The sequence below is a fragment of the Lycorma delicatula genome, chromosome 1 (genome assembly GCF_047948215.1).
Source record: "Lycorma delicatula isolate Av1 chromosome 1, ASM4794821v1, whole genome shotgun sequence".
Taxonomy (NCBI): domain Eukaryota; kingdom Metazoa; phylum Arthropoda; class Insecta; order Hemiptera; family Fulgoridae; genus Lycorma; species Lycorma delicatula.
In genome coordinates, this window is record NC_134455.1 from 192,218,010 (window position 1) to 192,243,933 (window position 25,924).

Consider the following 25,924-nt stretch of genomic DNA (forward strand, 5'->3'; position numbering starts at 1 on the left):
TTTTCAGGTATTTACAGAATTGGTAAAATAAGTTTTATTTAAAAAAAGTATTGTTTGGTTGTAAAACAAACATTTTTTATTGCTGATTTCCCTTCTTAGTTCAGTGATGGTTTTACTCCACTCATATCAGTTTACCACATTAATGTATTACAGTTTCTACTGGTTGCTTCAGTATTTTTGTTAATGTTGTTTTATATATTATCGATTGTATATATTCAACAGATAAGTGATTGATTGGTGCATTCGAGTTTGCTTTAATTGAATGAAGATTTTCCTATTGTTGCATTGGTAAGTGTGCTTTTGTTCCTATTCTGTGGTTTATTAATAGTTATATTATTATTTATTATGTACACTTTATTTTATTTCTGTTTATTCTCTTTCTAGTGGCAGAATTAATGTTTTACTTGCGATGTGGTACCATTAGGAGGTTGCTATCTCTTTGATTCATGTGAAAATAGTATCCTTTGTGATGAAATATCAATTATTTTTAATAAGTTTTATTTTCATTGACTGACAATTAATTTTGTCAAACATTGATCCTAGCAAAAGATGTACTGGATTGGTGTTGGTCAGTGTTTTTGTTTTCTTTTTTGTATCTTTTGAGGTGTATTGATAGTATTTGTGTAAAGTGAAAGAATATTTCCTACAAACATTCAGTATTTTATTATCTAGTTTTTTTTTTGGTAATTATTTAAATTTCTTGGTATACATATCATGCTTAGTTATTTTCATTCTATATTTTAGAGATTTATTTTAAAACAGTTGGTTTTGTGCATTTCTGTGAAAAGAGTTCCTTGTCTATTTAAAGTTTAGAATAAGTTGCTGTTAGTGGGATTTTTGCCTTTTATATTACACTAATGTACTTATTGCTGAACAGTTTTTGTTGGCTAATTGTGTTTAAAAGAAATACTTTTAAAAAGCAAACTAAAATTTTCTACTTTTTAAACATAACAAGTAGAACTAAAAATTTATTTTGGAAATGAAATTGATTTATGGGAGATAAAAAATTAATCTTTAAGAAAGTTATTCTTAAAATTGATATTTGCATTACAATAGTTATAAATTTGATTAATTATGTATAACTGAGTAAAATATTGGGATTAAACAGAAATTAGAATTATAAACCTCTATGATTAACATTGCAAGAAAATTAATCAGAGAAAAAAGTTATGATTTAAGCATAGTTGAAATGCTGTTTTGGTGTGTAGTTTCTCTTATTTCAGTGTAGTTTCTAAGTATTGTTATGAATTAATTTCTGGATCATTTTTGTAATAACAGAGAACTTTATTGTTAAGTGTTAATGATAATTTCCCTTACTGTTTCTGTTTTCATTGCCTTGAACAATTGCTGTGCCACTAAATTGTAAGTTCTTCTCTCATGAATAATTTACAATGTTCTGTTTTTTATTTCTATATGATTTCCACAATGAGTTTATGAATGATTTCCTTGGAATTTTTATATTGCATTCATGGAAAGAATAATTAAGTCATAAATACTTCCTTAAAACACATGATTTCCTCTTCTCCAAGTATGTTAGAAGATAAATATAAAACATTAGTTTAGATTTTTAAGACTGGATTGTTTAATTACCAGATAGGTATTAGGTAACCAATGTTTTTCAGTATTTTTAAGATATACTACCACCTCTGAGTGAATGTCAGAATTTGGAAACTTAAAAATGCAGTAATTAATTTTTATTTCATTGTAGTAGCATATAACATTGAAGTTTGGTTGTTAGCTCAAAGCATATATTATTCTAAATAACAAAGATTATTCTTTATGAAGCAATGGTATGACTATATAGATACAAATTACAATTCTTCAATCCACCAAATAGCTGTTATTGGATTTTTTATTTTTTAAATTAAAATTTATTCAGAAACAAGTTAATTAGCATTATAATAATATAAATTCTTGTGTCAAGCAATTTCAATCATTTTATATTAAAATGTAATCCTTGAAACTTGGGACATAAATAGTAGTTGTACAAAAATGGTAAGTTTTTGTGTAAAATAAAATAAAATTAAGAACACTTGGGTGGATTTAAAGTACAGGAAGCTGTTTTTAACAAAAATCAGGTTTGCTGTAAGTTTTTCAATTTGACTGTACATATTTCTTAGCTATTTCAATACCTACTATTTATCAAGTGAATTTACCACTTTCTATTCTTCTACGTAGAAAATTCTTTCATTTTACTTTGATTTGTATGAGTTAGGATTGTGAGCACCTAAAAAAAAGAATTGTAATGTCCATACTGCCAATACTGACATCAGTTATTTAGGTGATAACCTTCACAGTAATTTCTTAATTATATCTATTGATTGTAAGATTTTATTCTCTCAAGTCTTATCAAAAATTGAACCCTTTCTATGAAAATAATGTTTAATCAATGAACAGTAAGTAGCGAGTAATAATATTGTTTATTTGGATAAATTTCTATTTCATTCAAGTTTGCTGCAACTACAAATAAGCTGTTCAAAAACTGATGTCAGGTCAAATATATTCCAAAGCATTTTGGTAGATGTTCAGCTAATGTCTAAATTTATTTATTTTTTTAACTGTGTACTTTATGAATTTTTTTTTATAAGGAAAAGAATAATCATTAGCATAGTTTCATTACTTTCTACCTAACTGCTGTATTAATATATAGTTTATATTGTTACAGGTTGTTGGAATTGGTAGGGTACATTTTATAGATGAAGACAGATGAAATCACATTCTCAGATGTATACACTTGAATGTGAACTGCATCCAGATAAATTAGTGTGTAAGTTTTTTTTTTACTTCCTTAACTCTATAATTGATATACAGTTATTAGTTTCTCTCCCTAGTCAGCTGTAATGTCAGTTGAAATAATTTTATTATTCTGTTAGTTTATGAGCCTTTTATCCCCACCACCAATACTTGAGATGTGTGATGTAGTGTACAGATTTTAGTAGATTTTAACATAAATTTTTGTCATAGATTCTTTTTTATTAAGAAATAATAAATTTATATATGATTTATTTATACAGGTGTATCATGAAGTTCTCTCAGAACTTCCATAACCTATTCTCCTTAGGAAAATAATGGAAAAAGTTTATAAACATATGTCCTAAAATCCTTTGCTTGCGAGTTACGACTAGTGAAGGATTTCACTCAGATTACCTTGGTGAAATGAGATCGTACTGAAATTTGTAGGACATTAATTAAAAGGCAGATTAGTGATTTTTTTTTAATGGTTTTTGACCTGAAAAATTGAATAAAATAGTTCTTGGAACCATATCTGTAGTAGTTTTTGAAAAATTTAGGATGAAAACCAATAAATTGAAGTAAAATATAATAACTTTTTTAAATGGGTAACAAACACATGAAACTTTTAAAACTTGTAGAGAATTTAATTCTGAACAAAATGGTGTAAAATAAGTTGAATGAAACAAAGAAAAGTTAGAAAAATTTGAGTTTTAATTAGAAACAGTACATGCTACATCAGAAAAGTATTTATAATATAAACAGAAACCAAATTCTTTTTTGATGAAGTGAACAATTTGTAAAAACAAAATTTACTGTTAAAAAATTTAAAAAAAAAAAAAATGGAAATGATACAATAATTGTAAAATGAACATAAATAAATTTTTTTAGATAACAATTCTTTTATTGATGACTGAAATACAATAAATTATTTGAAAAATTATTATTTCAAAATTGGCAATAAAATAACAGCTGATCAACATCAACAATGCACAATACTCTGTTAGTGTTTCAATCATTCTGTAAGGTATATTAAATACATTAGGTACTGTGATCTGTGCTGTCATTAGCAAAGGTTTCCTATGAATTTTAGTTTCATCGTGATTGGTTTGCCATTGATGTAATGATGTACTTATTTACAAGGGTTATTTTTTTTCAAGGTTCGATCAGTCACGAAATTAACACCACAGTGAAAATAAAAACTTTTTTATTTGTAACAAGTACTTAGATAGTTATGCTATTTCTCTACATAGTCACCACTACGATGTAGACATTTGTCGTGGCGTGGTACCAACTTTCCAATACCCTCGTCATAGAATGGAGCCGCTTGTGTTTTCAGCCATGTTTCTACACTGGTCTGTAGCTTGATGTCTGTGCCAAAATGTTGTCCTCCTAGCCAGCGTTTCATGTGAGCAGAAGTGAAAACCAGATGGAGCCAAGTCCGGGCTGTATGGTGGGTGATCAAACACTTCCCAACGAAAACGCTGCAGGAGCTTCGTAGTTACAGCTGCAGTGTGCGACCGAGCATTGATGACAGCATTCCTCTCCGCTTATTCCAAATTGCCCTTCGTAGACATTGAAGAGCCACACAGTAGTAGAAGGCTGCAATGATGGTCGTGCCACGTTCCATGAATTCCACCAAGAGAACTTCATTCCGGTTCCAGAACACAGTAGCCAAACACTTTCTGTTGGAGAAGGTTCGCTTGAACTTATTTGGTTTACTGGGAGAGTGAGAATGCACCCACTGTTTGGATTGTTCGTATGTTTCTTCAGTTTCGAAATGGACCCATGTCTCGTCCCCTGTGACAATTTTGTTCAAAAAATCTTCTTCTTCATTGTGGTAGCACTGGAGAAACATTAGGGCCTCCCTGACGTTTCTTAGTTGAGAATGGATGCCTCATCCATTCTCATTGTTTGGTGATGGTCAGACAGCATCTTGGGAACCCATCTCGCACACAGTTTGGGATACTGAAGTCTCTCGCTCACAATGGCGTAGAGAGCTGACCTTGAAATTTCATGAAACGAATCATTCAATAATTGTGAACTGACGATTTTCTCAAATTGCCTCATCCACTTGCTCAACGAGATCATCGGTTGACACTCGCCTCCTTCTCTGATCGCCTGCATCACGAACATCTGCACGTCCTGCTTTAAAGTTCCTACACCATTGTCGCACTTTGCTGTCACTCATTGAAGTTTCACCGTACACATTACTTATTCATCGATGAATTTCAGCTGCATTACATCCCTCAGCCTGAAGAAATCGAATTACCACACGCACTTCACACTTGGCAGGAGATGCACTTGTTGTAGACATGTTTACGTGCTAGCTGCATGTTCAGAACTAAATGAAGTGACGTGGCATGTTTGAAGGCCATACTAGAGACGCTGCTCAACACATATGCGCAAAGGTTCATTCGATTTTTGCGCGTGTTTTTATTTCGCGACCGATCAAACCTTGAAAAAAAAATAACCCTCGTATAACAGAGGAAAACAGTGATATGGTATTCATTTTGGTTGTATGCAATTTTATGGAATATGATTTCTGAATCGCAGGATTCCAAAACAAGTGTGACTTTTTGCAATCTTTGGGAAACAGGTTCATTACCTAGTGCTTATACTAGGTGTCCAATTTGACGCTGTTATTGATGAAATTATCAATACATTTCAGCACAGTTGTCAGGTGTCAGTATACGTTGTTTTTGTAATAGATAAGAGTTTCACAGTCAATGGTTTGGAGGAATTAATCTCGTGAGGAATTAATTGTCTGCATTATGGATGTAGCTGAGCAACTTAAGGATAGCCCTGAAGAAATAAGAGCAACACAAGCATGCCAAGAAATGTGTTGAAAATGTTGGCTTATTTTTGAACATTTATTATAAATTGGTACATATAATGCACATTAGTTTCTAAATAAAATTTGAATTCTAACATTTCTGTGTTTTATTAAACTTATCCACACCATTTTGTTCAGAATTAAATTCTGTACTAGTTTTGTTTTTTATAAGTTTTATGTATTTACAACCCATTTAACAAAGTTATTATACATCGAACATAAAAAAAAAACAAGGTATTTTACCTCAATTTATGAGTTTTTCAACCTGGATTTCTCAAAAACTATTGCAGCTACAGTTCTTGAACCTATTCTATTTGATTTTTTAGGTCAGAAACCATAAGAAATCACTAATTTGCCCCTTAATTAACATCTTAAAAATTTCAGTATGATTTTATTTCACCGGGGTAGCTGAAATCTGAGCGAAATCTTTCACTAGCCAAAAACTTGCAAACAAAGTATTTTAGGACATATGTTTATTTGAACTTTTTCCATTGTTTTCACGAGTAGAATAGGTTATTAGACTTGCAGGAGAATTTTGTGATTTATTTTGTATGTATATAAAAGGTGAATAAAATGGGCCTCTACTTTATGTTGAGGCCTGAAGTAAGCAAAACACATGTCAAGCGAGGCAGTATGAATCAGGTGTACACAAAAGTATATACCAAATCAAGAAAAATTTAAAAATTGTTAAATATACTAAAGTTATCTTAGATGGTAATTTTGTTTTACTGTTACAGTAGTAATTGTCAAATGCAGCTATTAGCTATACAAAATAAATAATGCTTTAATGAAATGATAAACATAAAAAGTTTTGTAAATAATTTTTTAAGTGCTTTATACAAACCCTGAAATACTATTTTCATGCTTAAAATAAATTAAACAATATTTTATGATTTATTACCATTTTTTGTTGTTTTTTTTGTCAATTTTTTGAGGTGTTGAGTGGATATGATTATTTATCAAGTAATTCACCATAAGAAATTGAGAAAAAAATCTTCATCTTCACTAACATTAGATTCCAAGGAGCCATTTTCAAAATTAATGAGTTTATCTACCTCGATATCAACTAAATAATCCATCTTCAAATTTTTATTCTTGTTGCAGCACAAGTTTAAGCACAAGTTCTGCCATTTATCTGCTGTTAACTCAGCGATACTGTTCAAGTAAAACCTTTACATCCACTAATTTGTAAGCTTTGTTATTCCGAGGTACAAATCCTTTTACTTGACTCCACACTAGTTCCATGGAATTCAGGTTGCAGTGATATGGTGGAAGCCGTAATACTGTATGTACATTTGCTTCAGCCATATCATCGATTTCATAGTTATTATTTTTGCTTATTTTTTTTTTACTTCTTCTAGGTGTTCAACCTTTAAATATGTCGAATGAAATGGAATTTGTTTCCCTCTCAACCACGATCCTCTATCTGCTTTTAGCCATGATGAATTTGAGATTTTTTCTAATTTTACTCTTTGGTATGGTGCATTATCCATAACAATAACATTATTCGGCAGAATTAATTTCATAATCTTATTAAACCAGTTTTTAAAAAATCACCATTCACATCTTTGTTATAAATCACTCTTGTTATTGGATTGGAAAACTAATAATGCACAGTTATCAAATTCATCTTCATTTCCTACATGACCTACAATCAGCCATCTTCCTTTGTTCTTTGTCTGTTTTATTCTGGTACTTACTGGACAGAAAAGCCTGTTTAGATGCCTTAATGGAAGGGTTACATCAAACTTTATTGACTGAATGACCTTCGTTCACCCAAGTTTCATCCAGACAGAAAAACTTTTTTACCATTTTTCTAAACTCTATTTGTTTCAGATATTTCCTTTGCCAAATCTTTGTCATCTCTTATCAATGATAAAACTATTTTATTATGAAGTCTACTTTTTTCTGAAAATTTGAAACCCATTGATAAAAGAAGTTTATTTAAACAAGCCCGATTAGTTTTCAGTAAATCCAGATCACTTTTGACAGCTGAAAATGCCTTATTGGGTGTGGGTAATACATTTTTAAAAAAGAAACCATGGACTTAGGATCTGACAGCATTTTTATTGAAATTATTGGCCCAAAGTGGTTTTAAACATTTTCTTTCTTTTTTGGCATGTATACTACCCTATATTTTTTCTTTCCAGCTCGCAGTCTCTCAATACTTGAAATGTATACACTCGTGAATTTAGATGTAAGTGCTTCTACTGGTTTAATTTCTAAAGTAGGGTATTTTTCATAAAATTTATTGAAACATTAAGAACTATTGTCTTTTCCCCACTTCCTAATATTTTACCTTTTCTGTGTTTTACACCAAGAAGGAATCTTAGTCATAGTTATTAAATTTCATGACACTTAAAAATATTTATAAATAAAAACTTAAATTTTAGCACTGTAATAAAGCAAGTAAGTCATAAATGTCAGTATGATACTTATTTAAACCAAATTAATGACAAAAACAACTTCACTTAAAGTATCGCAAGCAGTTAACAAAACCACAGTTAAAATAATAATGAAGTTTCACAAGATCAAGTAATTGTTTTTAAAATAGTGCTGGAAGTATAATTTAACTGTTGTCATAAAACTATAAATAGCTTTTGATTGTATAACATCATACATGATATGTACCAAATTGCAATTCAAATGCTTGGACTAACACAAGGAACATTTGTTTACTCTTAGCCTGAAGTAGCAAATAATATGAATATTATAAAATTAGGAAACTGAAATTAGAATAAATTGTTCAATAATAGTGCTTTTTTTAGATTGCTGTAGAGCTAACATATTTATAATTACATAATAATAACTAATCTGTGATTAATAACAGACATAAGTAATGATTAACGTTGTTATTGTGTGGTAGCTATTTTTTAAAAGTAATGTGTCATTTTTGGTCACCTGATAGATTTCATCAACTGGTTGAAAGTTGTTATATGTATGTGTGTTTTGTATTTACATGCAACACAAACATGCAGATTGTTTACTTCAGGCCTCAACGTAGAGTAAACAGAAGAAAAAAAAAATATATACACACACACACACACACACACACACACACACTCATACACACATTCATGGTACAAAGAAATATAAGAAAACTAGGTGATGTTTCTCTAAATTTAACAATTGAAAGGTACAGAAATATTAAATATTTTTAGTTATATGATGTAATTAAACATGTAATAATAAAATGAATCTCCACATTCAATATTATTTTATAAAGAATTAATTTATGGCCTTTTTAATAGTATATGCTAAGCCAAAATCTTATTTAACTGTAAAGAAAATTGGAGTCATGTTAATTGAAATAAAAACTGCAGTTAGTTTCAATTTTAATAATTGTGTTAATTTTTGGAAAAGTAAAAAAATTTGGAACCAACATTAAAAATAGTCAAGATAAATTTGTTCTTCCGTAGAAAATTTGTAACAAAAAGTATGTCTTTGTCTATATTTATAATGAGAAATTAATTGATTTTAATTTAGTAGTCAATATTTATAATATTTTCTATTGATATTGGGAGTAGTTTTAGAAAGTTTCCATCTTAACTGACTGTTAACAGTACATAATGATGCAACATTTATCCCCATTAATGAATTGGTAATATTGAAGTTCTTCTTTGCCAATTGTTTGTGAAAATTTAAAAGCATCTTGACTGACTTTTCCTGATGAAAAGAGAATATTAAAAGTAATGGTCATTCTAAAATTGATGAATCTTATAAATAGAAGTTATGATAAAGAAAATATTTTCTTATCAGATTATTAATTTCTTGCTTTTCAGTATTGTTAATCAATTTGAAGTTAAAGTATTTATAATTTTATTGAATAAAACTGTTAATTCTGCTTTGTAATTTCTACTTATTGTAAGTGTTATGTTATGCTTATGAAAATTTTTAAACTTTTTTGTTTTATAGAAGAAAAACTGGAATGAAAAACTTTGCTTTAAAAATTATTTATAGCTTTTACATTTCATTATTTAAATATTAGTTAAATAATTGACTCTTCTGATAAATAGCTGTTGTTTGTTGATGTATTTTATTTTTATATAAGATTAAATCAGATTTAATGAATAACAAGTAGCAGTAATTTCATTAACTTATTCTTTAATGTGTATTTATGTTTAATAAACATTGACCATCAGTTCACCTAATACCCTTTCAACAGTCAAATAGGTAGAAACCAGTTATTCCCAGAATTGCTTGATAATTTATTAAATAACTGCAGAAATCTAATTTATTTCTAATTGATAGTAAACAATTGTAGGAAAAGTAAGTGGAATTAATCCTGAGAGGATTGATTACTATCAAGAAATCTCAACATCTATTATATAAGGCTATAAAAAGGTTAAAAAAATATGCATTCATTAATTAAGGATGATTTTCTGACACTCCTTACTTAATTTGATAGTTTTTTAAGAAAGGGAAATTATTCACACAAAAAACTTTTTTTTTTGTTGAGAAAGATCATTGTAAAATAAAATTTAAATGATTATAAAAAATGTAATGTTGTGATTAGCTTTGTATCTTCTAGAAAGAAAGTTTCAGGTGCCATTCATAAAGCATTTTCTCTACCGTGATTTTATGGGATTAATGATTACACTCATATAATGAAAAAGAACAGGAGATATTGTCCATAGGAATTTTACTAGGAAAATTAGAAAACATTGATTCAAAATTGGCAGTGAGACTGAAAAAATAAAGGGAACCTATGAATTTGCATTTGATCATTTGATAATAGAAGGAGTGTTTTAACATTTTATTGAAATTTTGGAATTAGACGCTGGCAAGGAAGATGATATTGTCAAATCAGTTGGCAATTCGGGATTAATTTTGGTGACTTACTGGGGAAATTACAAAGCCTGCATATTGAAACCTAGTTTTGGAGAGACTTCCAGGATCTGGTTAAGAAAATAAATTGTAGTATTTGTGGATATAATACATTAAGTAATTTCAATTTGACTCTAAATAAACTTTATATTTGTAGTTTTAACTATAAATAACCTCTGTTAAGAACTTTTACTTAGTTGTTTCATTGAAACATTTGTTGAGCAGAACAAGTTGAATAATTTTAATGTTTTTTTTTTCAGGATTAAGTTATGGGTCCCTTGCTTCATGGAGTTCTGCTTTCAGGAGAGTGATGGGTGGAGGTATAATAGCTTGCAGAAGATAGCAAGCTTAAGGTGATGTACTTGTATTTTGTTAGTTTGAGGAATTTGTATCTTTTGAAAGTTAAAATCAAGGAGAAAATTTCTAGATTAGATTGGATTTCTAGAAATAGGTAGGGTGAGTGTTTTACAGAGTTGAAATAAGCGTAAAATTAAATTCTAGAGCAATTGTAATGTGAGAGTAGAAGGGTTACAGGTTGTTTGATAGAAGCTTTAAATTATTGGAATTTAAGTATTGTGTACGTGAGAATCTTAATATGTAAAATGTAGAATAATAGTTTCAGATTGTCGATTATTAAAATTATGAAACAGTTCAGATTTTTAGGGTATAAAAATATTGTATTAGAAGTAATGAATCAGTAGTTTTTATTTATTTCATTATGTATTAAAAATACATTCTTTCACTATGTACAACAATCTTGATCTGTACTTTTTTAGGCTAATTTGTCTGATAAAACTTTTCTGCACTTTTATTCATTCTTGAAAAAAATGCTTTATTATTTGATATCAACGTAGTAGTAGATTTGATCAGCCCAACAAAACAAGATTTAAATTTTAGATTGAACTGTGCAACATTAAATTTGTGCTATATTACCCACTAGTTACATAGTTTCTTTGTGATTGTTGTAATTCGTTTTTAACACCAAAAGATTTTCATTAAGTATTAGATTTTTGTTCAATAATACATCATTTATTGAAATCCATATTTCAACTTTATCTATTCCCATAGAAATTTAACACATCAGCTTTGTGGAGTGAAATCATTTGTAGTATTATTTTTAATAAAAAAATTCAGTATTTTTGAGTAGGGGATACATTTCTCAATAATGAAATGAATCATAAATTGTTGCGCTTATTTTGATTGCTCAGATTTACTAGCACCCTACTGTGGTAGAAAAAAGGAACTCACAAGATATAGTTCTTAATGCAAAGTGGAAACAAGCTCTTGGATTTTTGTGAATATTCTAATTTGTTTTGAATGGCAGGATTGAAGAGAGCTGGAGTGGAAAATTTACATTCATTGTTCCAACTGGTGCCTCAGTGTTGAATACTGTTGAATATTAGTGGATTTATGGAAGAGAATGGTTTCATTTAAAGTTATTCCTCAAATAGTCTCAGATAATTTGCCTTTGCATTTGAAATTAGATGTATGGAGATTTGTAGAATGTTTCAGTTACATATTCTGATATTTGGATTCCAGCTTAAAATAATGAATTCGAGTTTCAACACTAGATATTATGCAATCTAAAAAAGTATTACCATTAAGAACAAATGCGAATTCAGGTGTTTTTGTAATTTTGAGTCGGCTATTTAGAACATTCTGTGAATGAATTTTGCAATAATTCAGATTATCATGGGTAATTAAATGAATAGTGCTGGTGGTACTTTTACTACAAATTTCAACAATCCCCCACATTTGTATTTGTCTCCTTTTGCAAATAAGATCATGACAGTTGTTCTGGCTGATTAAACTGTTCAATACACAGTTAATAAACTTTATTCCATACAGTTTTAACAACAGCGAGTGAATTTTGGTCGGTCGATTTTATGTTTTTAGAAAATAAAAATCTTATTACAGTGCATGCTGCTGTTCTTTCATGGTGTATATTTCAAGCAGAACCAACAGTTTGAAATAAACAAAAGAGGTTATAGTAATGGAAATTATTTTTAAACAGCTAATATTTTCTGTGTCTAGGGTGCCAAATTGAGTATCAGACAGTTTCAGTATATTCTGTTTAATAATTTTTCTATTGTTGCCATTTACCTCTTCAATTATTGAACGACCTTCATAAATATCTGCCCCAAAGATGAAAGTTATGCCATTTAAAGGAAAGAACTTGAGCCATGTGAGAATAGAAATTTGTGAGATGGTTTTTGAGCAGGTAAGTAAATTTAATTATCTAAGATGTAGTAATGTGCTCGAGAAACCAAAGATAAGAAATTTGGAGCTTGTCAACATATCTGTGACTCAATTGAGAGATATTTCAAGAAGTAAAGGAAATAGATCCAAACAAAGTTTTATTAAGTTTTGGCTAGGCAAGTTTTCTGAATGGTAGAGAACTTTGGGTTACTTTGTAACCCAAGGTTCTCTACCATGGGAGTGTGAAGATGATAATGATATTAATACTGTAAATTTATAACTAATTATAAATTAATTTAAAATTCATTTTATGTTCAGACATTTGCACACATATTTTTTTTTTCATACTAGTGAAAAAAAAAAAAAATGCAGGTGCAGAGTTTGAGGCCTGCAGTAGTAAGTAAAAGAAGTATTTCAAATTTATCACCTGAAAAAAATAAGGTATATTTTTCCTGCTCATATAAAATGCTGGCTAACAAGCATAAAAAAAATCAAAGCTCTATGACCTGCAACTAGTAGATTTTCTAACAGATGTTCATTAAATTTTTTTAATACCGTTATGAATAAAAAGGTTTAATGTGGACACCACATGACTTCCTTTCACGCCTATTAAATTACATATACACATTCTTTAAAATGAAAAATACATAAAATTTTATTTCAGTAATAACTTCTGATATTTTTCATATTTTTTTATTGTTAGTACCACTTACAATGTTCGTTTAAAAGCTCTCAATGAGAACTTATTACTGCAGTTAAGAAAAAATCCAAATATTTTGGATTTTGGGCTTTTTGGACATTTTTGGTCAAGTCGATTGGAGTCAGAAGGGTAGGTGCACAACTAGATGTTACAACAGTCATAAAACCAAAATTTCTACATTCTGCGGCTAATCATTTTTGAGTTATGTGAGGTGCATATGTACATAGTCGTCATGCTGAAACTAGTCAAATTAGATTCAGGGATGGTGAATATATCCAAGGGATATATGTATATCCAAGTCTGAAAACCGAAATTTTTCGCGATTACAATACTTTCTTGTATTTTGTACAAGGAAGTAAAAAATGTATACTTCTTTATCAGTTTCTGAGTCAGCCTCTTCTGTTTGTAATAATGATGAAGGACTGTTCTTTCAGTAACATTTTTATAATATTAGAAAGTCTTGTACCAGTTTCATTCAGTTCTGTAGCATGCTTTGGAAGCATAGAGTAACTGTTAGATTTGTTATTAAAATTTGTTTGTTCAATCATCTTGATCAAAGTTTGCTTTCCTCATTGATTTTATTGAAGAAAGTACTTTCAGCAACCAACAGCAAATTATAAAAATGATACCATCAAGTTTGGAAGCTCAAATGGAATCAGTATGTGTGGGTACCTTCAGTTTATTTGCTATTTTAATCAAAAATATTTCTTTTCCTCTTCTTAAAAAAATATCATTCAGAATCAATTCTTTTTTTGTAGTTGACTCAAAGTATATTAGAAGTTCATATATAAATTTATGGATAATTAACAAATTTATTTGAACCCTATTCTGTATATTGATTAATCCTTTTAGTCTTTAATAATTAGGTTTCAATTGTTTATCATGTTCAACATTCTTGTCACTATTTAAACATCATACTTTATTATTATTTTTTTAATTTTATTAATACTTTAAGATTAAGTGAAATATTCAAAAATAAAGTTTAAACATTTGTGAAGTGCTGTTAAATATTTTGTAAAAATATTTCACTTTAATCTTTTAAATACTGGGTGATAAAAAAAGAACTTCACAACTTTAAAGCATATAAAAATGCATTTAGATAACTTACAGATTTGGTTGAGGTCTCATTTTATAGCAAAACACATCAAGTTTTGACTCGCATAGCTCATGTACCAAATTCGGCCACCAGTGTTGTTTAAAATGGATACATTTACTGGTGTGAAACATACTTGCTGTGTGTTTTGGTTTCACAATTTGCAGTCAGTAACTACAGTTGAACGTAATTTTCGTAGAGAGTACAGTAGGGAGCTTCCTTGTAGGTATACAGTTTACTCTTGGCACCAAACCTTAGTTGAAATAGGCTGTTCTGTTAAACATAACAAAATCATCAGGTCACCCATACATCTCTGAAGTTGCTGTGGAATAACTTAGGGAAAGGTTTGCATGTAGTTTGAAGAAATCAATTAGATGTGCATCACTTGAAACTGGCGTGTATTATGTAAATGATTGCACTTCAAACCATACAAACTAACCACATTGTTCAACTCATTACAGATGATGTCAAAGTTGCTCGGCTGCAGTTTTGTGTGGAAATGATGGGTAGAAATGAAGACAACAATATGCTTTTAGACAATGTAATTTTTAGCGATGAGTCATTGTTTTACATCAGTGGCGAGCTGCATATCCGTAACTGCTGAATATGGGTTAGTGAAAACCCTTAGCAGCACATTTGTGATAGCTCTAAGATCAATGTTTTTTGTGCCCTAAGGAAAGACTGTATGGCCCGTTCTTCCAGGAGGCAACTGTAAATGGTATTGATTATCTGGACATGCTTCAGAGTTTTCTAATTCTTCAATTAGATGTTGATGACCAAGATAGAGGCCATTACTATCAGCAAGGTGAGGCACCACCTCACTACTGCCTAGAAGTCTGAATTTTCTCGGTACTTGATTCCCAGGTCAGTGGGTTGGTCATGAAGGTCCAACTGCATGGCCACTTCACTTCCCACTAGATGTTTTCTTGTGGAGTTTCATTCAAGATCCAATTTATGTACTATACCTTTCACTGTTTTTATTGAGCTAAGGCTTCGAATTAATGCCGCAGCTGCAGAAGTAATACCCGATTTTCTTGCTACAGTCTGGAATGAAATCAACTTCAGGTGGGATGTATGTCACATTACAAATGGAAGCCATATTGAAGTGAATGTTGTATGACAAACTTGATGCGCTTTTTATGAAATAGACCTCAACCAACTCTGTAAGTTATCTCAATAAATTTAATTGCTTTTAAAGTTGTGTATCGTTTCAGAATCACCCAGTACATTGATTTGACTAATCTGTAATTTTTATTTATTTTTTTTTTAATAAATTTATGTGTTTATTTTTTTAACAGACAAGGTGTTGAACTTGCAGATTTTACAGTATTATTTGCTAATTTATTAGATTATTTACTGAAAACTTGAACTCCTTAAGTGAAAATAAATTTATATTTTTTTTAATTTGCTTATCACGGGTCTTCAAATTTTGGGAAGATGAAATAAGTAGTCTACACATTTTTATTATTTTATTCTTACTTTTATTAGAATAAATTTGTACATTTAATGCAAGAAATAACACCTACAGTATTGAATATAAAATGAAAACATAATACAGTAAAACCTCTCTGCAACAACATTCTATACACAGAAAAAAGTTGTTTTAATAATGAGGGGTTGGATTCCACTTTTCATGATATTCTTTTTTTATTCTTAGTGTTTCCATAAAATTGAGTTAAAATAATAAAGCTAATTTTAAAACAATATACTTGTAAAAAACTGTAGTAATTACACAATTTCTACTGTACTATTATCATTTCAACTATCCAACATGCTGTCAACTATACTAACTTTGCTATACCACTCCCAATGATTTGGAAGATTAATAATGTACTTTGTAAAAAGAGTAGCAAGGTTGTCATGTTTTATACTTGCATAATTTTTCTATTTATGTAGATAATTCAATTTTATTATTGAAATTTGTCTTAAAAAACTTTAAGAAAACTGAAGAAACAAACTATTTTTAACTACTTTTAACCTAACATGATTTTATGGTTATGTGAAACTTAGAAAAAATGTAATGTATATTCTGTTGACTCCTTATGGCTGAACTTTCTCATTGTTTTTACCAAATTTTGGTTTTTCACTTATCAGCCATTCTAAGGTGTGATGTAAGAGGCAAGATATGTAGGATCATCATGTGGATATTCTGCCTATTGGCAGGTCCCTGGCATCTCTATTGTCTCTATTTGTTGTGTTCTATGCTTTTTTTTTGTCTAATGTCCTTCACTACCCTTTATTTCATTTATTAACTTCAGTAGTTTCCTTCCTTTTCTTTTTTTACCTTCAACAGAGTCTTCAAGAGCTGTATTTATTATTTCTTTTCTCTTAGTTATATACCCAATCCAGTTTCCTTTGCTCCTGATATTTGCCATTTTTGTTCCATCTTCATTTATTCTTCTTAATACTTCAATGTTACTCTGTCTACCCACTTTATTTTCTCCATCCTATTCTAGAACCACATCTCAAAAGACTCGATTATTCCTTTTCCCCCCTCGATTATGTTTCCCTACTGTACAAAAGATACTCCTAATGTAGCATTTTACCAATTTCTTCCTCAGGTTCTGATCCATGTTGATGCAAGGTTTTTCTTTCTAAAAAAGGCTTCCTTTACCATCGCAATTCTTATCTTACAATTCTCTTCTTTACTCCTCCAGCCTTCAGTTAGTATTATCCTGAGATATCTATATCTTTTTACTTGTTCAGTCTTTCCTTCTGCTGTTACAACATCCATATCTTCCCTCTCCAATACCTTCATTTGTTTTTCCTCGCATTTATTTTCATCCCATATTCCTTCATCCCCACTTCCAATGCTTTTATCATTCTTTTTAATGTCTTGAGTGTCTTTAGTTATAATCAGCAGATCATCAGCTAATCTGATACAATTTATATTTTTTCCACCTATGCTTACTCCTTTTTGGCTGTCCAGTATTTCTTTCAACATTTCCTCGACATAAAAAGGTGAACCATTTTTGAAACAGCAGCCTTGTCTCACTCTGCCTAATTCTAACCAATTTATTAGTTTTCATTTATTTTTACACCTGCTTTTTGCTTAATAGACTACTTTCTGATCAGTCTGCTATCTTTCCAGTCTACTCTGTTTTCCCTCAGAATAAAATAACTTTTTCCACTGTACTCTGTTGAAATGCCCTTTTCATATCTATAAAACACTAGTTCAGTCCTCTTTCAAAACATCTTTCTCCAATCATTCTGATCAGTGCTGTAGTTTCTCTTGTTCCTTTTCCTTTTCTGGATTCAAACTGTTCTTTCCTAGCATTCTCCTTCATTTTTTTAATCAAACCTATTTGTAACTTTCACCATTATTTTTGCAGCATGTGATATTATGCTGATTGTTCTTCACATTTTTTGGTTCCAACCTTTTTTGATATCAGTGGTATCATTATTGTTTTATAACAAAATCTTCTGACCATGCTCCAGTATCATATATTGTATTGCATATTGAGAGTATTGCATCTATTCATTCATGTCTTTAATAGCTTGCATAATCTCAATCTCAAAATTGGTGGGCCTTTCTCCCTTTCCATAATTTCTTCCATCTCAACTTCCCATGTTTTCAGTTTCCTTCTCCCTACATACAGGTCTTATTTTCTTCTTTCTTACAATTTTTGTATTATTACTTGCATTACCAAGGTTTCTTTTGCCCAGGTGTGTTCTATGTACTCTTTCCATTGTTTCTTTATATCATCTTCTTTATAAACATTTTTACCACATTTCTTCTTAATTTTTTTAAATTTTATAAGTAAAATTTCTTCTATCCCATGTAGCTTATTTTACCTTCTTATACAACATTGCATACTTCTTTTTCTTTTCTAAATCTTCGTATTTCTTTGTCTTTACATCTTCTTTTAGCACCTTCCTAGCTTTGGGTGTTTCTCTCTTTAATTTGTTGTTCAATCTTTGATAGATTGCTTGGTTGTATTCTCCTTCTTTATTTTTATATTTTCTTCTTTCTTCCATTCTTTGTATCATTTCTTGTATTGCCCAAGGTTTCTTTGCCCAGGTGCCTTCATAGAAACAGATTCCTCTCTCTGAAACTTCTCTCGTAAATGACATTATCCTTAACCATAATCTTATTTTCATTTCCATCATTAACAGAATATAATCACTTCCTATGTCGGCTCCTGATTTGCTTTCTTAACAGCATTGGTCTATCTATTTTCAATTAAAAAATGATCTATCTGAAAACAAGATCCTTCTGTTGGTCTAGTCTAAGTATATCTTCTTTATTTATGATTCTTAAAAAAACGTATTCATAATGAACAAATCTATCTCTTGGAAAAATTCAGCCAGCCTTTGTCCTCTTTCATTTTGTGTTCCCAATTTGAACTTGCCCACTGTCTTTCCATCTTCACCCTCTGTCACCACTTTGTTCCAGCTCCCATAATTATTGTACAGCAATCCTGTTCATTTCCTAATAACTTCTCAAAGTTATTGTGTATCTTTTCAATATCTTCATCCTCTGATGTTGGCATTTACTATTACCTGAACTATAACTAGATATTTTGGTTGCATTGCAATCCTTAAAGCCATTACTTAATCATTCAGTTAATTTATTTTCGAACTCTTCTTGCTACACTATTTTTCCCAGCTTTACCTACTTTGTTTTTCTCTTTCAATTCCCAGGTAATATAAGATAACGTTATCACTTCTCAACTCTCCACTTCCTTCCCATCTAACCTTGCTTATCCCTACTAAATCCATTTTACTTATTTATATCTCCAAGTTTTTCAACTTACCTGGTGACAATAATGTTCTCAGATTCTATGTACCTGTTCTCACTGCTTTGTCTTTGACAATCCTTCTGTGGTTCCCCTGGAGTTCCGACATCACAATGGTGCTTGACTAGGAAAAAGTAATACAGTGGTATTCTGTTTCCTTCTGTATCCTAATGCCATTGACTTTATAGAAGCTTCTTCTGCCTTTTGGGGGCCATTTCTCATCCCCATGGCAATAGAGTGCCCCAATCCCTAGTGCTCATCTACTCTCCAAAAAGTGTGTTGGCACTTGTAGGAATGGAGCTCCTTATCCCGGGAGCTGTGTTCAGTTCCTTTATTAGTTAGCTGCTTGTTTATACCAACCAATTTTAATATTTACAATTGTTGCCCCCTGTCTACCAGGAGGTGTATTTCAGGATTTTCCTTTCATGAACTCTAAGACCTATTGGCATTTCTTAGATTCTCTAGTATTTTTGAGAGGATGTGTAGGATAGATATTTGGAATAGTTGGAGTGTGTTCAAGGCTGACAAGGTATATAATACCATTAAAGAAATGATAAAGCTTGATAATGCAATTTTGGTTGTCGCTAAAGAAATCTCCTATATTTTGTTGGGTAAATTTTCTGATAAATGGATAATACATGATTGTATTTTGTATTAGATTAATCAAGATAATGCTGAACATGGGAACAGAATCTGTGTTATAATTGTTTTCCAAGATATGAACTAGTGCATCAAAAATTATATACCAGTTTCTATTGTAATAATGCAGCTTAAGACTGGATCAACTCTCATTAATTTGTATAGTCTGTGCATTAACTTAACAGTGACATGAGAAATATAGAAGTTTATGGAGATTTGCCTGCTTTTCTTAAAAAAATTGCAGTCATATAATATGAGTTTTGTACTGGGTGACTTAAATGAAAATACAGAAAGAGTCAGGATAGTGAGTGTGTTGGACTGGGGTTCATTAGCCTATCAACATGATATACTATCATCAAAAATTGCTCTTAGCCCACAACCTTATAAAAGTTTTGATTTATTTATTTTTCTATATTATTATCTGCTTATCTGAGATATTAGTTGGATTTGTTGTGTTATCTACTTAAATAAATCTAGGGAAAGAATTAATTCTGGGTTGGATATCTTAAAAACATGAAGCAAATAAAAATTTGTTATTGATGTTACAAATTTATGGTTATTGATTAAAATTAATATAAATTTCAAACAGTTAGCATTAGGTAATGCATATTAAACTATGTCTATGAAAGATGCCTTCTAACAAAGACTAATTGTTTCATTATGTAAATATGAGTGCATGAAAAAGGTAAAGCATGAAAACAGGTATTCCGAATCTGCAGGAAAAATATAATGTTAACAATAATAAAAAAACCTATTGTCATATTCTATTTGCAATATATTATCTACAACTCCTATCTAGTGTTTTAAATGTTATTATGCAATTACAGAAGTCTGAAAATGTGTAAAAATATGAGTAAATAATAATTAACTTAATAACTAGAATTAACTTATCTACAAGGACAAGTTGAATATTATGTTTCTAATTAAAATCAAATTTTGATAAATTGAACTATTATTGTCATAGATTCAAAATGTAATGATAAATTTTTACCAAAATTTAATAGTTTATGGTAGCTCGTTAAATACTTTACAAGGAAAAAAACTGAATCAAATATTATACTGATTGTTATAACATCTTACTGATTTCACTTATTTTTTTTTTATAGAAATTAATGTTGTTCTACGTTTCGTTCCTTCAATATGTTTGATTAAGTACGACCTAATATACAATTATTAAATATAAATTTTATAATTTTAAGCATTCAAAACACATTTTGTTACTATTAGAAAAAACTTCAAACTACTATTATAAAACCTCGCCCATCTGTGTGGGATTTTGATGAAATAATCTCTGTAAATGTCTGTACATGTTATTGTGGTTATGTTATCAAAATTGTTGTTTCTGATTACTTAACTTAAATTATTCTAAATTGTTTTTATTAGTTCTTTTATGTATGAAATATTTTGATGCAGGAGCACCTGCAGAGGACCCACACAGTCCTTCACCATACTCAGTTCACTGATATCTTGTGTCATGCCAGTTCATCACATCTTGAGGCATTAGATATTTTTCGTGTGGTTGATATGCATTCAGGAAAGTATCATTCGTTCAACCTCAATGGGTCTTCTTCAAGAGATGACCTTCCTTTCTTGGATTTCTGGATGAAGGGTTTGTCAATAATTGCTTTGACTAAAGCCTCTCCAAACTGCAGAGATTTCTACTTTACTGTAGAATTTCCATGCAAAACTTGTGCAATAAATATATACACAATACAAATTATTTGAATTTTTTTCTCATACTAAATTTTTTGCCCCTTGATGTTCGAAAGGAGGGTTTGTGAAAGCATCAGGTCCATTTTGTCAACTCCTCCCATGTAGATATCCATTTACAATGGAACAATAATACTTCGATCCTTCCTGTTTACTTCAACTGGAGAAACTTCATATGCAATTGACAAATGCAGCACGTATCTTTTACCGCACCGTTGTAAAAGTATAATTTTTATTGATTTTTCACTGACCACTATCATTTATCTTTTTTTTTTAACTTCTGCGCAGAAAAATCTTTAGGAACAACTGTTTTATTTCCTCCAGACGATTTCATTGTTCATGGATACAACCACCAAATAATAAACACAAGGTCCCTGGAATACATAAACTAAATTTTTTTCTGATTGTACTACAATCTACAATCTGTTTGTCAATTGGGATAAAGCTTCCAACAAAAATACAATAGATCCTCCAAATCAACATTTTGTCATTTACCAGCTCTCCCATTAGAACAAATCCACAGACATTGATAACAACCTTGATATTCTACACTTATAAAGAAGAATCATATCTTAACACACATGCATATTAATAAAACAGTTCAATATATGACAGTTGAAATTTAAAATTAGCTCAGTAATGATGTATTAAATGAACATAACGCAATTCAGGCAACACCACCTTTAGGCCGCATTCCAAATCTGTATTTGCCTAATTAAAAAACCCACCAGCAGCAATGTCAGCTATGACAGGTGATATTGCTCTTCATTCTGGTGTTTTGCCAACCTCAAAATTCTGAATTGTGACTATCCTCTGTGGTCAGTTACAGAGGATAGTGACAAAAACAACAAAGAAATTGTTTTAAAGTAAGCTTTTAAAAATGTTTACTATAAAATTTGGTTCAGTTTGTTGTATAAAAGTTAATATTTTAAAAGAAATTAAAAAATACTTCAAATTTAATTGTTAAAAACAACTTATAGATAATTGATCTGTTTGGTGCTGTAACTGAGAAGCTAGAGGCCAGCAGTGGTTAAATCGTCTTACCTGAGACACAAACATCCATGTCAGGATTACTATAAAAATTAGGAAGTAAAGTAATTTACCTTTGACTTCTTCACTGAACCAGGTATAATACGGTTTCATATCATTAGACCTGTAGTGTTCATACTTTCCAGAGTTTTGGGAAAATCCTTAAACTCATTCAAAAAAATAATAAATCATTCATTATTAATGATAAAAATTAACTAAACTTTTTCTGGTTCTTTAAAAAGGAATTATGGGTTTTGTAGTTGGCAATAGTTGCGTTTGTGGTGTTGATAGTTCCTTAAGAATCATTTAGTTTCGCTCTGTTTGTTTTTATTATTGTTTTCTGTTTTCTGCTACACGATTTGTTGTGAATTATTTTGTTTATGGTTTCTTTATTAATAAAAATAATTGGAAAAATCATGTGCAAATGTTTTGATGGTGGTCAGGTTGACATTAAACTTCAAAACAAAAATAGTATCCATGATTAATGTTGTTCATAGGTCCATTTCGAATTTAAAACTTCTAATGTCGGATTTTACTTTTTCAGTGTATATAATCGGTACTGCAGTCAATGTGATAAAACTTGAATTAAAGCAGGAGTTTTGGAATTGCATACTCTTCCTTATGAGATCACTGATCAACTAATTAATTATGGTTTTGAACTTTTTCTAAAGAGATTGTACATCTATTATCAATATTAACTTGGTAGTGCTAAAATAGAAAGGAGATAAAATCTGTTTCTTAAAATACTAGTTGTGGTAGGTGAGATTTTTACACAATGTTGTATTAACTATTAATGAAGTAATTTAAAAAATTCCTTCCAGCATGCTGAAAGGTGGAGATAGATTTCACCAGTGCTAAGTAGGGGATAAAAAAGATTTCCACGTTAAAGTTAAGAAAAACTTAAAATTTACACAATACAACAATGGTTGCTGTGAAAAAAATTTCACATGTTTAGCATACGACAAGCTCCATCTTCTTACAATTCCAGTAATATTTTGGTCATTTCCTTGCCGTAAGGGTTGGTCATATAAAAAATTGTTTCAGACAAAAGTTTTAGGTAATTAGAGGACTAATTACCACTTTAAACTGATTTGATACTGTGCCTATTAAGGGAGGTATGATTCTTTTTTGTGTTTGAAACCCCATTTTTTCAACTCCCTGGGCCAGTGGTTGGAGATATAAAAAAATTTACTTAAATTTTTTGCCCTTATCCAAAGAATAGTAGGAACTTGAAATAAATTTGATATTTTACTGATATTTTAGAAAGTTATAGGGATATTTTGTTTTTTGAAAAAGCCCTTTTCAAAAAAAGGGCTTCCACCCCCATGTTCTGATTTTGGCCGTTAACGAACTCACTTGAGATTTTGGGACGAGTTATTTTTAAGGAACAGTTTAAAATTTCGGCAGTTATCATGCCCACAAGAAAGTGTATATATAAACTTTTGAACTGACTATGTTTTAGAGGTCTGGAGATGTGAAACGTGAAGAAATGAAATGTCAAAATTTTCCAGAACTTGAATCATGGTTCTCATTACAGTAAGTATCTTTCTTATGAAATCTACCAAAAAAATGGAAGCTCAAAACATTTATGCTTAGAAGCATGTGATTGTTTGAAATATTTAATGATTTAGAAGAAATAGAGAAAAATTTAGACTTTGCCATTAAAGTAAAGAAACTTCTAAAGAAAACTAATTGTAATTCATAATTAATATATGAAATAGCTGTGATTTTTCTATGAAAATTATATTTGAGTATATAATTGATGGAAGGATATCTTAGTATATGTCAGCTGGCATGGCAAAACTAAGTTTTTCATACCTGAATACTGGTTTTGAAATTTACTTATTGACCTATCATGTGAATATCCATTGTTACTGAATATGAGTTATTGAGTTTGTTCTGTTCCTTGAAGGAACCGATGTATCAGTTTTTAAAGGGTTGGGGATTTTGTTGCTGTTATAATTTATGAAGCTCTTCTAATCAGTCAACTGAATTAATGTGAATTTTATGAAGGATTGCACAAAAAAAGAAGCACAAACTACTACAAATATTGTTGGTTTCCAAAAAATATGATCGGATATTTCAACTTAAAGACAATGAAATTAATAACCAGTAATTTTCAGTTCATTTTTCATCTTAGAATTCTTAAAACATTTAAATTCTATACATATCTTTTATTGTAATCATTATTATCTCAGTAAGCTGCATAAAATAATTTGATAGCAATATAACATTTAATAATAATAATAAATTAAATTAATTTTTGTCATTAAAAAAGAATTTGTAAATATTTTTTAAAAAATTAAGGTCTCTGTTACTTATTTATTTTCTTTAATTTTTTATCATTTTATTATTCAAAGACAATACTTGCTTAAAAGCCTAAGCTTGCATGTAGATAATGAAATAAATTCAAATGTTTTGAAGTCTGACTGAAAAAATATGGTCACTAAGTACACCAAGCTCACTAAAATATAGATAATATTCAGCCGTTTTGACATTTTCACTCTTTTTACCATTATGTTGCATTACAGTACTTATCTTATAATCATTGATTAACACTGCAGATACTGTAATTGTCAGGGCTTATGAGCTCTGATGAAGGACTTAGATTCTAGCTGATTTATCACTCTCAAATTATTTGTTAGTAATATTGTCAATAGTTTCATTAAAGCAAAGTTCAAAAAATTAAGTGTAGAACTAAGTGTGTCATGAAATAATTAAACTATAATATTATTTGAAACTTTTCATACTGCTTACATTCATTATTTTAAGTTATACCTTCTAGAATAATGAATAATCTGAACTGGAGTTGATTTGTTTATCTATTTTTAATTGGAATATTTTTCATGAGAAGTCTGAACATTTTTTAAAACAGGGCTAATTGCTTCTTTTCTTTTTTGTTTAAATCATTTTAGCCTCTGAGCTTTTGTATAAAACATTAATAGAAGCTCATGTTTTTGTTATAGCTGTATAATATAGCTATATAACAGATGCAACCTTTATTTAAAATAATATGAAAAAAATTTTAAAAACTTACTTTAATACTTTAATCAAATTATTATCATATATTGCATGAGTTTAATTAGTAGGTTAATTTGGATTTCAAAAGATAACATCATATATTGAAATTTCTAATATATTTATAAAATATCAAACAAATTTTCAATCAAACATTTACTATACAAAGTAACAAAATAGTGAAGTTTTTTATTATTGAAATACAGTTGTAAATTAACAAAACTTTTTTTATCGCTTATATGCATTTACAAATTTACTCCCATATGGGGAGATGGTTGCTAAAGTAATGATGAAATTACAATATTCCATCATTAATACTAGATGATTAATTTACCCCTGTGCAGGGGATGTTTGCAAAAAGAATGGTGGAATATTGTATTATTACCCGACCTCAATAACTGTGC

General features: G+C 29.8%; 1 long non-coding RNA gene across 1 annotated transcript in view; it reads left to right on the plus strand.

Annotated features, from left to right (window-relative positions):
• Positions 1-2,665: 2,665 nt before the first annotated feature.
• Positions 2,666-25,924, plus strand: part of LOC142318237 (uncharacterized) — a 34,223-nt gene continuing 10,964 nt past the window's right edge. Inside the window, exons 1-3 of the long non-coding RNA XR_012754859.1 lie at positions 2,666-2,767; positions 10,654-10,746; positions 23,965-24,038. This is a non-coding gene — a long non-coding RNA (uncharacterized LOC142318237). The remainder of the gene's footprint in view (positions 2,768-10,653; positions 10,747-23,964; positions 24,039-25,924) is intronic.